Genomic DNA, 13,135 nt, shown 5'->3' with positions numbered 1-13,135 from the left:
AAATTGCAGTAAGAAATTTGCAAAATTGCATTTTAAAGAAGAATATTATGCCTTTATGCAATTAAAAATATAAACGCGGTCACTAGTAACCCACCAAAGCGCATTTTTCATCAAATACGCAAATTGGCAATAAATTTACTTTTATTAAAAATGCTTATGTATAAGATTTTATAAAAAAATGTTTATAAATAAAAAAATTATCTTTGGCATGCGCAGAACCAATTTTTCATACTTGCATTAAATTTACTTTTATTAGTGCCTATATATAAAATTTCATTAGAAAATGTTGAGAAATAAATAAATAAGTTAGCTTACGCATGCGCAAAACCAATTTTTTTTAACGGCATTAAATTTACATTCATTAGAAGTGCCCATATATAAAATTTCATTAAAACATGTTGAGAAATAAAAAAGTTAGCTTTTGCAAGCGCAAAAAAGGGCCCATTTCTAGGCCCTAGGACGATGGTACCAAAAATTTTATTGCGTAGTGTACTTAGATATAATATCTAAATGATACAAAAAAAAAGTTTGGCTGTAAAGCTTCTACAAAAAAAGTAGTTCATCTTCACACAGACGGACGGACGGACGGACAAAACGCCTGCAATAGCTATACTCATTATAGGGAAAATGCGCTAAAAATTCAGTAACTTATTTTTTTAAATATTTTGTATTGTTTTGTTTTTAATTATTTATCCATCTTGAACCGACTATCTGTTTTCAACAACATTTAAAGAAAGAAATGCAATATTGGAGACTGTATGATAGCTTCTAAAAAAGTTTGAAACTGGGTTTATTTGAAAAAAATGTTTATTTTAGTGAGTCTCGTACTCTCGTCTATCCCTAATTTTGTTTCCCAGCAACAAATACTAACGCCTTGTGTAAGTTGTACGTATTACTTCACGGTCTATCAGTAAAAGAGAAAATTTCTATTTTGCTTTATGAAGTGCTCAAGCTCAATATTTAATATGAAGATATGCCAAAATATTGAAATAAATTTAGGTTCAATTCGTTCGCTTGTGATTAATTTAAGACCTATTTGTATATCGGCTTTAAAATTGTGAACTTTGTACGTAACTTACCTTTAAAAAACAAAGGCTTTTCTCTAAGAACACGTTACAAATTAACTTGAGTGTGGTTTTTTAATTGACACTGACGATTTGGGAGATTTATTAGTCGATCAAAAGGAAACCAAATTACTGTGAATCTTCCTGTGACTTGATGGTATATCGTGATTTTCTTAAAAATATATAAAACATTTATATTGAAACTTACCTTTATTAGTCGTTGCATTCCTCACTTCCAACACACAACTAAACACAAGAACCAATTTTAGAAAACTGATAGTACATTTTCATTTGTGCAAACTGAAAACTTGCATATAAAACAAAGAGAATTGTATCTATGTATAATCTTTGCATAAGATGTAATTAGATACTATGAGAAAAGATAAACTGACTCTTTTAGTTATAGAAACCCTGACTAAGTGTAACAGATAATAAATTATTGTTATTGTTACTTACTCAGCTGAAAACGTTAGCGTAATATTCTAATTTGGTCATGTTCTCTCGTCAGGGGGATACATTAACCTATAGCTCCTTAATCTTAAAAAATTAATATCTCATTAATGGTAACAGCACAAAACTTTTTCTTTACGGCACAAACCAGCACATAACTAGCACAAACCTACTGCATAAAAAAATTATTGAAAATTTAATGTGGGGAGGCTATCATTAACCTAGCCCCCCTATCTTAAAAAATTAATATCTCATTAACGGTAATAGCACAAAACCTTTTCTTTGCGGCACAAACGAGCACGTAAATAGCACAAACATATCGTATAAAAAAATATTTCAATATGTAATGTGGGGGGGCTATCATTAACCTAGCCCCCCTATTTTTAGAAATTAATACCTCATTAACGGTAATAGCACAAAACTTTTTTTTACGGCACAATCGAGCACATAACTAGCACAAACCTATTGCATAAAAAAATATTTTAATATGTAATGTGGGGGGGGGCTATCATTAACCTAGCCCCCCTATCTTAAAACATTAATACCCCATAAACGGTAATAGTACAAAACTTTTTCTTCGCGGCACAAACCAGCACATATTTAGCACTAAACTTTCGCAAAATAAAAAATTGAAAATTTGATTGTGGGGGGGCTAGGTTAATGGAGCCCTTGGAATTGGAGGATCGCGCGTTCGAATCCGAGCGCGTGCCCTTTTTTTTTCTTTTATGTGACAATTTTTTTTGTTTTAATTATTATAATTATAATGTTACAATGGAAAAGTTATTGCTGAAGATTTAATTTATATGTAGCGAGTTACATTTTGGCCATATATTGAAATTTGAAGCCGCTGGAGAGGTTTTTGAGTTAAGGGTGTCGTAGACGCGTAAGTTTTTCGGTTATAATTTTTTTAAAAGACTTGCCAGACGGGTACGTTCAATGGGAAATATTTAGCTCGAATTGTGAGCTATCATATGCACCGCTCCCCGTCCGAATCGAAGGAAAAATAAAGGTCCTGGAAATTTTTTTGTAAAAAAACTTATATCGCGTGTTTGCCAAGTTTCTTTTATAATTTTTTAACGGTACTTTGTAGGTCTGTACTTACAATGGGAAAAAGTTAGCCTTCTTCTCTATTGGAGACGCCCGATCGCCCCTTGACGAGGGGTTGTTTTGATATACGATAATGAGGAAATCGCAATTATTATTATAATTGCTATACCTGAGGACGAAATTTTTTGAAAATTTGTAAATACGATCGGTACATTGCGGTGAAGAAGATACGCGAAAATGAAGGAAATCTCGCAAGGGGTATTCCTCCCCCACGAAATACCCGTTTTTGTGATTTCACGCCCCGGAAGTTAAACGGTAAGCGCTTCGAGGATGCCGTCGCGACTAGGAGGGATAGCAAGAATGTAGTGGTAAGGGTTGTAAAAAATCAAGAAGAAACACTTATTCGAACCTGGAGGCGAAGTTACTCGACGTTGATAATTCCGAAATTCGTAACCGATAGGGGTGCGCGACTTTTTTCGTCGGTACGGCGCGACCTTCCCGCAGGGGTATGAGTAAGACTCAAAGTGCACTAGGCAGATCGTTTTTGGGTAAAATTGCGAGTTTTAAAAACTGAGGATAAAGGAGGGAAGAAATTTTTCGAGAAAAAATTGCACCTTTTAGGGGTTTAAACAAATTTTCCCCTGTAAAAAATTGGAGCTTTTCGGGAGGGACTAGATCACAATAAAACGGACGTTTGTCCAATATTTTTATTGAAAATGTAGAGATTTTCTGCAAATTTTTGGAATAGAATAGGTTTACCGTTTACCTATCTTATATAAAACACTAATTACCTGATGTCTATAATTGCGTTTAAAATTTTCTCGTCACAAGTGGGCCTTAGGTAAAGAAAAAAAATATTAAGATGTGCTTCCTTATCGACGTGAATACGTGTCAAAAAACATTGAAGAGATAATTTAGCGGTAAAGAACACGTGCTCTTGTAACTGTGCACAATCATTAGATATTGTATTTCTTCACAAATGCCGCCGCCGCCGCTTCGGCAGCATTTGAGATAATGTTGAGATAAACACTTACAGATACTACAAGTATTTAAAGGGTGAAATGTTATTTTTTCGAGTTAGTTCAAGTGCAGGTTTCAAACCATAAAGATCGTAAGTATAACACTTTACCGATTGGCATTTTTATATTTCAAAATTAGTTTTTCTGAATTTGTTGTAATTAATAAAGTAGGTATGTCATTTAATCAATGGTAAACCTGGTCTCCTAGGTATTATGTTAACATATTTTTTTTTGTATTTTTCTGAACATACAATGTTTGTCGTGTCAGGTAATACATAATTGTAATTGTAAAAAATAAAATAGGTAATACTTTTGTATATTTCTTTTAGAAAATGAAATTAGAGTTATCGAGGAGGTGGTTGCGGAGGTCCATCGGGACGCCGAAAGCGTCGACCCGAAGACAGATGTGTAAGTTAACGACAGAATCAAATTTATATTACATAAGCATTTCTATTTATACACGTGTTTCTTACAATTTTTCTTTCTGTAGAACTCAGAACCATAATAAGAACAGACGGGGACGTGGACGGGATCGGGAACGTGGACGAGATCGGGGACGTGGACGAGGGCCACGTCGACATCGTGGTCGAGTGTTACAAGAAGAAGCAAAGGTAAGATTTAAAAAAAATAAATTTTAAATTCACTAACACGTCAGCAAAAGCAGGTAGTTACAAGATTGATTGATTGCTTCTGTAAAATGTAAAATCAAAAATATCAGAAAGATACAAAAAAAAGTAATTTATTTTTATTTCTTTTTTAGAAGACCATCAGCTCACCGCCACCGGCTCCGCCGACATCGGCGCAGCAAGATGCCCCCTCACTAGGGGGCAATACATTTATATTTAATTTTCATTACCATTTTAAATAAACATACTTAAATTATATACCAGAACCATAATAAGAACAGACGGGGACGTGGACGGGATCGGGAACGTGGACGTGGGCCACGTCGACATCGTGGTCGAGTGTTACAAGAAGAAGCAAAGGTGAGATTTAAAAAAAAAAAATTTTAAATTCACTAACACGGCAGCAAAAGCAGGTAGTTACAAGATTGATTGATTGCTTCTGTAAAACGTAAAATCAAAAATATCAGAAAGATACAAAAAAAAGTAATTTATTTTTATTTCTTTTTTAGAAGACCATCAGCTCACCGCCACCGGCTCCGCCGACATCGGCGCAGCAAGATGCCCCCTCACTAGGGGGCAATACATTTATATTTAATTTTCATTACCATTTTAAATAAACATACTTAAATTATATACCAGAACCATAATAAGAACAGACGGGGACGTGGACGGGATCGGGAACGTGGACGTGGGCCACGTCGACATCGTGGTCGAGTGTTACAAGAAGAAGCAAAGGTGAGATTTAAAAAAAAAAATTTTAAATTCACTAACACGGCAGCAAAAGCAGGTAGTTACAAGATTGATTGATTGCTTCTGTAAAATGTAAAATCAAAAATTTCAGAAAGATACAAAAAAAAGTAATTTATTTTTATTTCTTTTTTAGAAGACCATCAGCCCACCGGCTCCGCCGACATCGGCGCAGCAAGATGCCCCCTCACTAGGGGGCAATACATTTATATTTAATTTTCATTACCATTTTAAATAAACATACTTAAATTATATACCAGAACCATAATAAGAACAGACGGGGACGTGGACGGGATCGGGAACGTGGACGGGATCGGGGACGTGGACGAGGGCCACGACGACATCGTGGTCGAGTGTTACAAGAAGAAGCAAAGGTAAGATTAAAAAAAAAAAAAATCTTAAATTCACTAACACGTCAGCAAAAGCAGGTAGTTACAAGATTGATTGATTGCTTCTGTAAAATGTAAAATCAAACATTTCCAGAAAGATACCAAAAAAAGTAATTTATTTTTATTTCTTTTTTAGAAGACCATCAGCCCACCGCCACCGGCTCCGCCGACATCGGCGCAGCAAGATGCCCCCTCACTAGGGGGCAATTCATGAATGCTAGTTTTATCGATTTAACTCGCGCGTTTGATTGTGTATGCCATGATTCTTGGACCACTTCTTTTCATTATATACATAAATGATCTGCCAAATAGCATTCCTCCTAATGCATGTTGTTTATTATATGCTGACGATGCTACGTTGATAATGGAAAGTAACAATGTTCAAAACCTGCTACTTGAATCCAAGTGTAGTCTAGATTCCATAAACGATTGGTGTGCTCTGAATAAGTTATGTATAAACCCCACTAAAACGGAATCATTGTTACTAACTTTAAAACACCACGACATTGTGAATCCAGAATATGTAAAATTTCTAGGTGTATATCTCGACGAAAAATTGTCATTCCGGTCGCATGTTAATAATATCTCTGCTAAACTCAATAGAAACCTTTTTTTCTTCAAACGTCATATAATATTGACATTACGTAGCCCAGCACTCTGAGTTAAAGTTTGACTTTTTAGAACAATCGAACAAGCGGCAGTGAAGTATTTTAGTGCCTAGGCAATAAAACGCTTCAGTGCCAGTGTCACATTGTTTTGCTTTGACAAGTTGATGTTATTTACATTAGGTTCTTGGTTCACCTAGCAAGTGCGTTGATCTTTCCTTCTGATTTTAACAGAAATAAAAATATAGTCGATCAAAGAAGCTATTTATTTATTTAAATAATAGTTAATGTTGAAAGTACCATTATTGAAATTAAACCTTCGTTCCGGCAGCATCCTAGTTTTGAAGAGTCAAGTTTTGTTTGGCTCGTCTTATTTCTAATGAATGAATGAAGTATTTTAAAAAAACTGGATTGGTTTCTGTTTCAAATGAAGGAGTAGTTGAAGTCATTCCATCTGATAAACCTGGATTTTCTAAAGTTGTCGAAAGTATTTTTTGTGCAATTTCATTTTTATTTGAAATCGAAAAACTCGTCCACAATTAAAACGTCAAAACTAATAATGGCCAACTATAGCAATTGTTATAGTCACCACGGCCGACGCGCTCACGGCTACCCATAACGATCGGGTTAATATTTCTTCCGATTTGAAAACCATTATTTGGGCGTTATTCTCACGTTTGAAGAAAAAATAGCATATATTATGCGGAGCTAAAGTAACTTCTTATGGCTCGTCAGTATTTTGCTGGCCTCGCTTCGCTCGGCCATCAAACACTGACTCGCCATAAAAAGTATCACTTTAGCTCCTCATAATATAATATACTATTGTTTTACGTCGCTTACAAAAAAATGTATCGCAGTTTGTTTTACGTAATGCGTACTATGCACTATTTCATAGCGTGATGTCTTATGCTGTTCTGGTGTGGGGCAATTCTTCACATGCTAAATACATTTTCAAATTACAACGTCGTGCTATTAGAGAATCACTAATTTAGGATATCGTGAAGACTGTCGCCAATGTTTTGTTAAATTAGAAATACTTACTTTTCCATGTGTGTTTATTTTAGTGTGTGTATGTTATATAAAACAAAATATTAATAGATTTCAGCAAGAAATTCCACATAATTATACAACTAGAGGTAGGATGTTGTTACCGGTGCCGTTCCGTAGACTTACCAAGTCTCAGGACGGAACAGAAATTATTAGCTTAAAATGTTTCAATCACCTGCCAAATGATGTTAAAGAATTAGCATTTCCGAATTTTAAACTGAAGGTTAAGAAATTCCTTAAGGAAAAGGCTTTCTACTCTGTTGAGGAATTCCTTAAGATTACTATACCTACCTTAATTTAATTAATAATTAGATGTAGTTATCTTCAATGTATTGATGTTTGTTGTTTTTGACTAGTGCAAGTATTATTTTGTTTTGCAAAGCACGTAATATATATTATTATTATTATTATTATTAATACATTTATATTTAATTTTCATTACCATTTTAAATAAACATACTTAAATTATATACCAGAACCATAATAAGAACAGACGGGGACGTGGACGGGATCGGGAACGTGGACGAGGGCCACGACGACATCGTGGTCGAGTGTTACAAGAAGAAGCAAAGGTAAGATTTAAAAAAATAAATTTTAAATTCACTAACACGTCAGCAAAAGCAGGTAGTTACAAGATTGATTGATTGCTTCTGTAAAATGTAAATTCAAAAATTTCAGAGAGATACAAAAAAAAAGTAATTTATTTTTATTTCTTTTTTAGAAGACCATCAGCCCATCGCCACCGGCTCCGCCAACATCGGCGCAGCAAGATGCCCCCTCACTAGGGGGCAATACATTTATATTTAATTTTCATTACCATTTTAAATAAACATACTTAAATTATATAACGTGTTTAGATTTTATCCCGATCTGTCTCGTACAGACCACATAAATTGAACCATCAAATCTAAAAAAATTATTACTACCATATCCTAGTCCTTATTTCATTTTTTCCTAGCTTTACTACAACAATGATAAATATCATTGCATCAACTGGCATTAAGTGGTCGACCCCGAGAAGAACGTGCCAATATCGAAGTGGCTTTCTTTATTTGAATGACAGGAATTCGTACTATGTCTAGGCACCTATCCCACCCGATCTTTTGGTTTGTAATGTTTATGAATTCCTGACTCGACCTGTCACTGGTCCTGGATCAATTGCTCCGTTCTTAAACATTTCTAACCAACCAAGATGAATGGTGCACCTGTAGGTCACCTGTGACAGGTAAAATTGACAGGTGTACTTGTAGGTGTGACCTTATAAGACTGCGCTTTTGCACGAAATACAGTCGCTCGCAAGACATCTATCTCCTCAGATATACCTGTAACATTGATCGTTATAGTAGCTATAGGTGTAACTATCAGTTCTACTTGTCGCAGGCGATCTGTAAAATCTATCCGTTAAAACAACTCTCGGTTCACCGTTAATCTCAGTTCGTCAAACATGTTTGAGAACGGAGTAATCTACGGTGGAGAATTGGCACGTCGACTCAGTAATTCATTGACATATCCACAAGTCGAAAGGTGGAGTGCGACAGGTGTTTAGACATACTGTTAACTAGTAGAGTGCTCCGTGGCATAAATTATGACTTCCGTGGGGGTTTTGGTGTCACAAGCTGAAATTCACAAAAAATCAAAGGTCATGATATACTGATTGTAAATGTCAAGGCCGTCCAAAATCGGTCCATGCATTAGGGCACAAAACGCGAAAAACGAGTTAAGCACATGTACGGAAAGAAGAAAAAATAACGAATTTTTTCGTATATAAATCAAAATGTTCTTTGTACAGTGAAAGTAATAATAAATTATCAAACGTTTCGAATTACATTGGGTCTTACGGAAGAATTAAACTTCAAAAGCGATTATCTCAGTTCGATATCCCTAAAAATTCGACAAATTTTGAGCAACTTTTGCGTTTACATCGTATTATTTAATAAACGGAAGCCTAAATCAAAAAGTTTTACTCTTAAAAAAAGTTTCGCTCATCGTTTATCTTTACATTGCACCGAGAATTATAATTTTATCTGCAGTAGTAACCAAAATATGTAATTAAAAGTAAAACAACGAACTTTTTACTCACTTACAAACGGAGCGCTTTCGCTCCGGTGAATACAATCCATCTCTACATTTCCCGTAGCTCCATTTCGCTCTTACACCATAGGTACGTTCTCGACACGGGTATACCAGAGTTTTGCCAGTGTATTATTTTGTGTAGGTATTGCGTTTTTTTTACAAATGTATATTTTAAAACCAACTTTAAATTAAGAGTGGTCAATAGTGAACGAATCAGAAGTGAAATTGATTAATTGTAGGTACACTAATATTTTATAATTATTTTTTAACTGGGGTTGTAAAGTTACAGAATACAAATATGGATAGTACAGATAGCACCGGTACAAGTGATGAAAGTGATCTTGAATGTTTGTTAAAATTTAAGGGTAAGCTCCGTCCAATATGTATTATTTTCAAAAGAGAAGGTGCATCTTTAAGTGTTACTAATAAAACTGCACTAACTTTCATAGAATGTACAAAAATTAGAGACGGCATAACCAAAGTTTCCGATTCACAAATTCACAAAATAATTAAAGACATCAAGCTTGGAAATATAAGTTTATGGTATTGGCATAAGTCATGTTATTTAACGTACACAAGCAAGAAAAATATTGAAGCTTTACGTAAAAAACTTTCCAAACCAGACCAATACCTTGAAAGCGGTTTAACACCACCCCCTACAATAGGCAAATCTTTGCGGGGAATAAGTTCATTTAACATTAATAGGTGTGTAATTTGCCAGAAACGTTTACCCGAAAAACGCTTGTCACAGGTAATGTCCATAAATATTGACCAAAAAATAAAGCATATAGCAAGTGTCAATGTAGATGTTTTAAAGAGAATAGGATCGAATGATTTGATTGCCATGGAAGTTAAATATCACGTGAGTTGCTTAAACACATATCTAAGAAAATATAGGAAAGCATCCGCTGATTCTTCGGAACAGTTAATCATTAACAGCGCCAAGCAAACAGACGACAGACCATTTAATAATGTGCTAACTAAAGTAAATGAAGGTATCGCAAAGGGGAAGGCTTTTACTCTATCCGAGATATATAGTATGCCTCTATCCTTCTACCAAAATTTGGAAAAACGGAAACTCTCCACGAATATATCGATAATGCCGATGATGCTTCTGGTTCGCAATCCATACTCATAGGTCCTTCTGAACTGGCGCAAATGGACAAAATATGCAGTGATATTCGAGTTGAACTTGATAAAATACCAGATTTTGTTGATTTTAACGATCTTACTATTGAATGTTACAAACAATACATACCTGAGAGTTTAATTTGGATAATAAAGTGCATAACTGGCGATAGCGGGGAACTTAATTCAACCATGAGTATTTGCCAAGACATTATTTATAGCTGTTTTAAAGGGCAAAAGATAACACCCAAGCACGTGGGCCTAGGGATCATGATTCATCAAGAAACTAGATCAAAAAAAATTATCGAATGCTTGCACTCCTGCGGGCATTCTATTCCGTACAAAGATGTGTTAAGACTCAGAAATACCATCGCTCAGAAAGAAGTTTCACGATTCGTAGAAAATGATAACTCTTACATACCCACGCAACTCGTTGAAAAACGTTTTGTTCAATTCGCTGGAGACAATATCGACATTTTGGAGGAATCTCTTGACAAAGCGCCTACCTTTCATGGAACCCAAATCGTTGCTTTTCAGGCAGGGCCACCACACAGGCAACTTTCACCACTAAAACTACTGCCCTATAAAATAAAATTAACCATTCCTGAAAGTTTTCACACGTTACATAAGTCAAATTATAACAAAAGCAAAAAATCTGTTCCACGGCTAGAAAATAAAAAAAGCATCCTCACAGAAGCAAAACAAAACAGTTTTATTCAGGCTTATAATTTTGCGTGGATACTGTGCAGGACGGCTGCCACCGACACGCATAAAGGTCCCAGTGCTGTGGTAGTTCCGCAGTGGTCTGGATTTGGAAAACTGTTGCATCACGATGACACACATATTACAACATACGCTTACCTACCTTTATTACCTTATGTGGCGTCAGAATACGATACTGTCTGGACAACGATGGTACGATGCGATCAAATTGCAAAAAAATTAAAATATCCGTATACGGTCATAACTTTCGATCAAGCTATATATTTTAAAGCGAAAGAGATACAGTGGTTGAAATCTGAAGAATGTTCGCATTATGTAATAAGATTAGGTGGATTTCATATAATGTTAAATTTTCTGAAAGTTATTGGGCAGCATATGGAGTGTTCGGGACTTAACCATGTATGGTTGGAATCAAATTTATATGGAGATGCGACTGTTTCAGGAATTATGGAAGGAAAAAAATGGAACAAAGGTATACGCGCACATAAAGTTACATATGAAAGTCTCATGAGAATCTTTACGCCGATGTTTGAAAAATGGTTAATCGAATGTAAGAGCGATCTCATACATACTATAAACATGTCGAGATTAAAGGCTAACGAAATTTCTAAAAAAATTAAGAAACAAAAACCTTTAACTGTTTTTTTTGACATTATTAAAAGTTGTGAAGAGTTGCAAAATGCATTTAGAGACTTTATTGATAGCCAGTCCCCTACATTTCAACTTTGGTGTAGTTACTTGAATATGGTAGAAACTTTGTTAGAATTCTTGTACAGTGAAAGAACTGGTAAATGGGAACTGCATTTGCAAAGTTTTAGAAAAATGCTTCCGATGTTTTTTGCATATGACCATACACACTACGCCAGGTGGGGTAGTGTGTACTTGTGTGATATGAAGAATTTGTCCCTTATTGCACCTGCCGTGCATAAAGAATTTCTTAATGGCCATTTTGTGGTGAAAAAATCTAAGGGAGGATTCAATCATATTTCGGTTGACCAAGCATTAGAGCACGTGAACAAAACGTCAAAGGATGCTGGAGGAATTATTGGTTTAACTAAAAACAGTACCAGATTAGATGAGTGGTACCTTAGTTTTAATGAAATAGGTGACATGATAAACACATTTCGGGGATCCTTGAAATTAGATCCCGATAGTAGTAGCCAAAATATTGAAATAGGTAAGCAAAGGATTCTTATCGATGAACAAACTGTTTTAACCTTACAAGAACAATTTCTTAAATATGGAGTTTTTTCTACGCATACTGAAAATGTGATATCTATTGCTACAAATGAGATATATTCGGAGGAATTACAAACAGCAACACTTGGTGCTAAACTAAGAGGTGAAGCAGCTCTTGAAAGTTTCATTCAAAGTATGGATAGCACAGATTTTTACAAACCACTTAAAAAAATACGCACAGCTGCATATGTGAAAAGAAAAGAGCAACCTTCGACAAATTCAGATAAATTGTTGGGGCAACAGTTTTTACAGAAAATATTGGCTGCAAAAGAAATGGGAAGGAATATAAATTACGAAGATATATTTCGACATGAATTGACACATTTTCCTATGTCTCTAACGGCGAATGGACAACTAGGCACTCCATCACACAAAAGTGCATTGGGGAACATACTCGAAAAATATACCCAGTCTTGTACAATGCTACCTCCAGAAAAAGAAAACACGAAGACATGCCACATATATGATGGTATGTCAATTGTACAAATCCTGGGCAAACCATTGAATTGCAAAACGTTCGGAGAATATGCGGAAATTTTTTCCAAAATTGTGTTTACTAACAGATTCAATGCAAAAAGAGTCGATGTGGTTTTTGATAACTACAGGGAAAATTCTATAAAAAATGTTACTCGGATGAAAAGAGGTCAAACAGTTGGTATTCGCAGAATAATCGATAATCCCAACACTACGTTACCTCAACAATGGCACTTATTCATTAACTCTGTATTTAATAAAAGGCAATTGACAAATTTTCTATCAGAACAACTAATTACCCTTTCTAAAACTAGACAGATCCAATTTGCTACAAGTGGAGGGTTCGAAAATGTTACCGATTTTAAAACTAATGTTGAATTAGGAGATTCTTGTAAATTTCTTACTTCTGATCATGAAGAAGCGGATACTAGAATTATTTTGCATGTGTTGTCTGCTAAAATGGCTGGGTACACCCGGTGTATTGTGGAGTGTAGCGATACAGAC

The 13,135-nt window shown here is 35.1% G+C and overlaps 1 long non-coding RNA gene across 1 annotated transcript; it reads left to right on the top strand.

Moving 5' to 3' along the window:
* Positions 1 to 3,869: 3,869 nt before the first annotated feature.
* LOC116166892 lies at positions 3,870 to 4,929 on the top strand. Its single transcript, XR_004144433.1, has 4 exons — positions 3,870 to 3,988; positions 4,071 to 4,191; positions 4,341 to 4,566; positions 4,716 to 4,929. It is a non-coding gene; the product is annotated as an uncharacterized LOC116166892 (long non-coding RNA).
* The last annotated feature ends 8,206 nt before the right edge of the window (positions 4,930 to 13,135 follow it).

This window comes from Photinus pyralis, unplaced genomic scaffold, assembly GCF_008802855.1.
Source record: "Photinus pyralis isolate 1611_PpyrPB1 unplaced genomic scaffold, Ppyr1.3 Ppyr1.4_LG1, whole genome shotgun sequence".
NCBI classification, from domain to species: Eukaryota; Metazoa; Arthropoda; class Insecta; order Coleoptera; family Lampyridae; genus Photinus; species Photinus pyralis.
The sequence above is the reverse complement of the archived record's forward strand: the minus strand, read 5'-3'. Positions and strand labels throughout refer to the sequence as shown.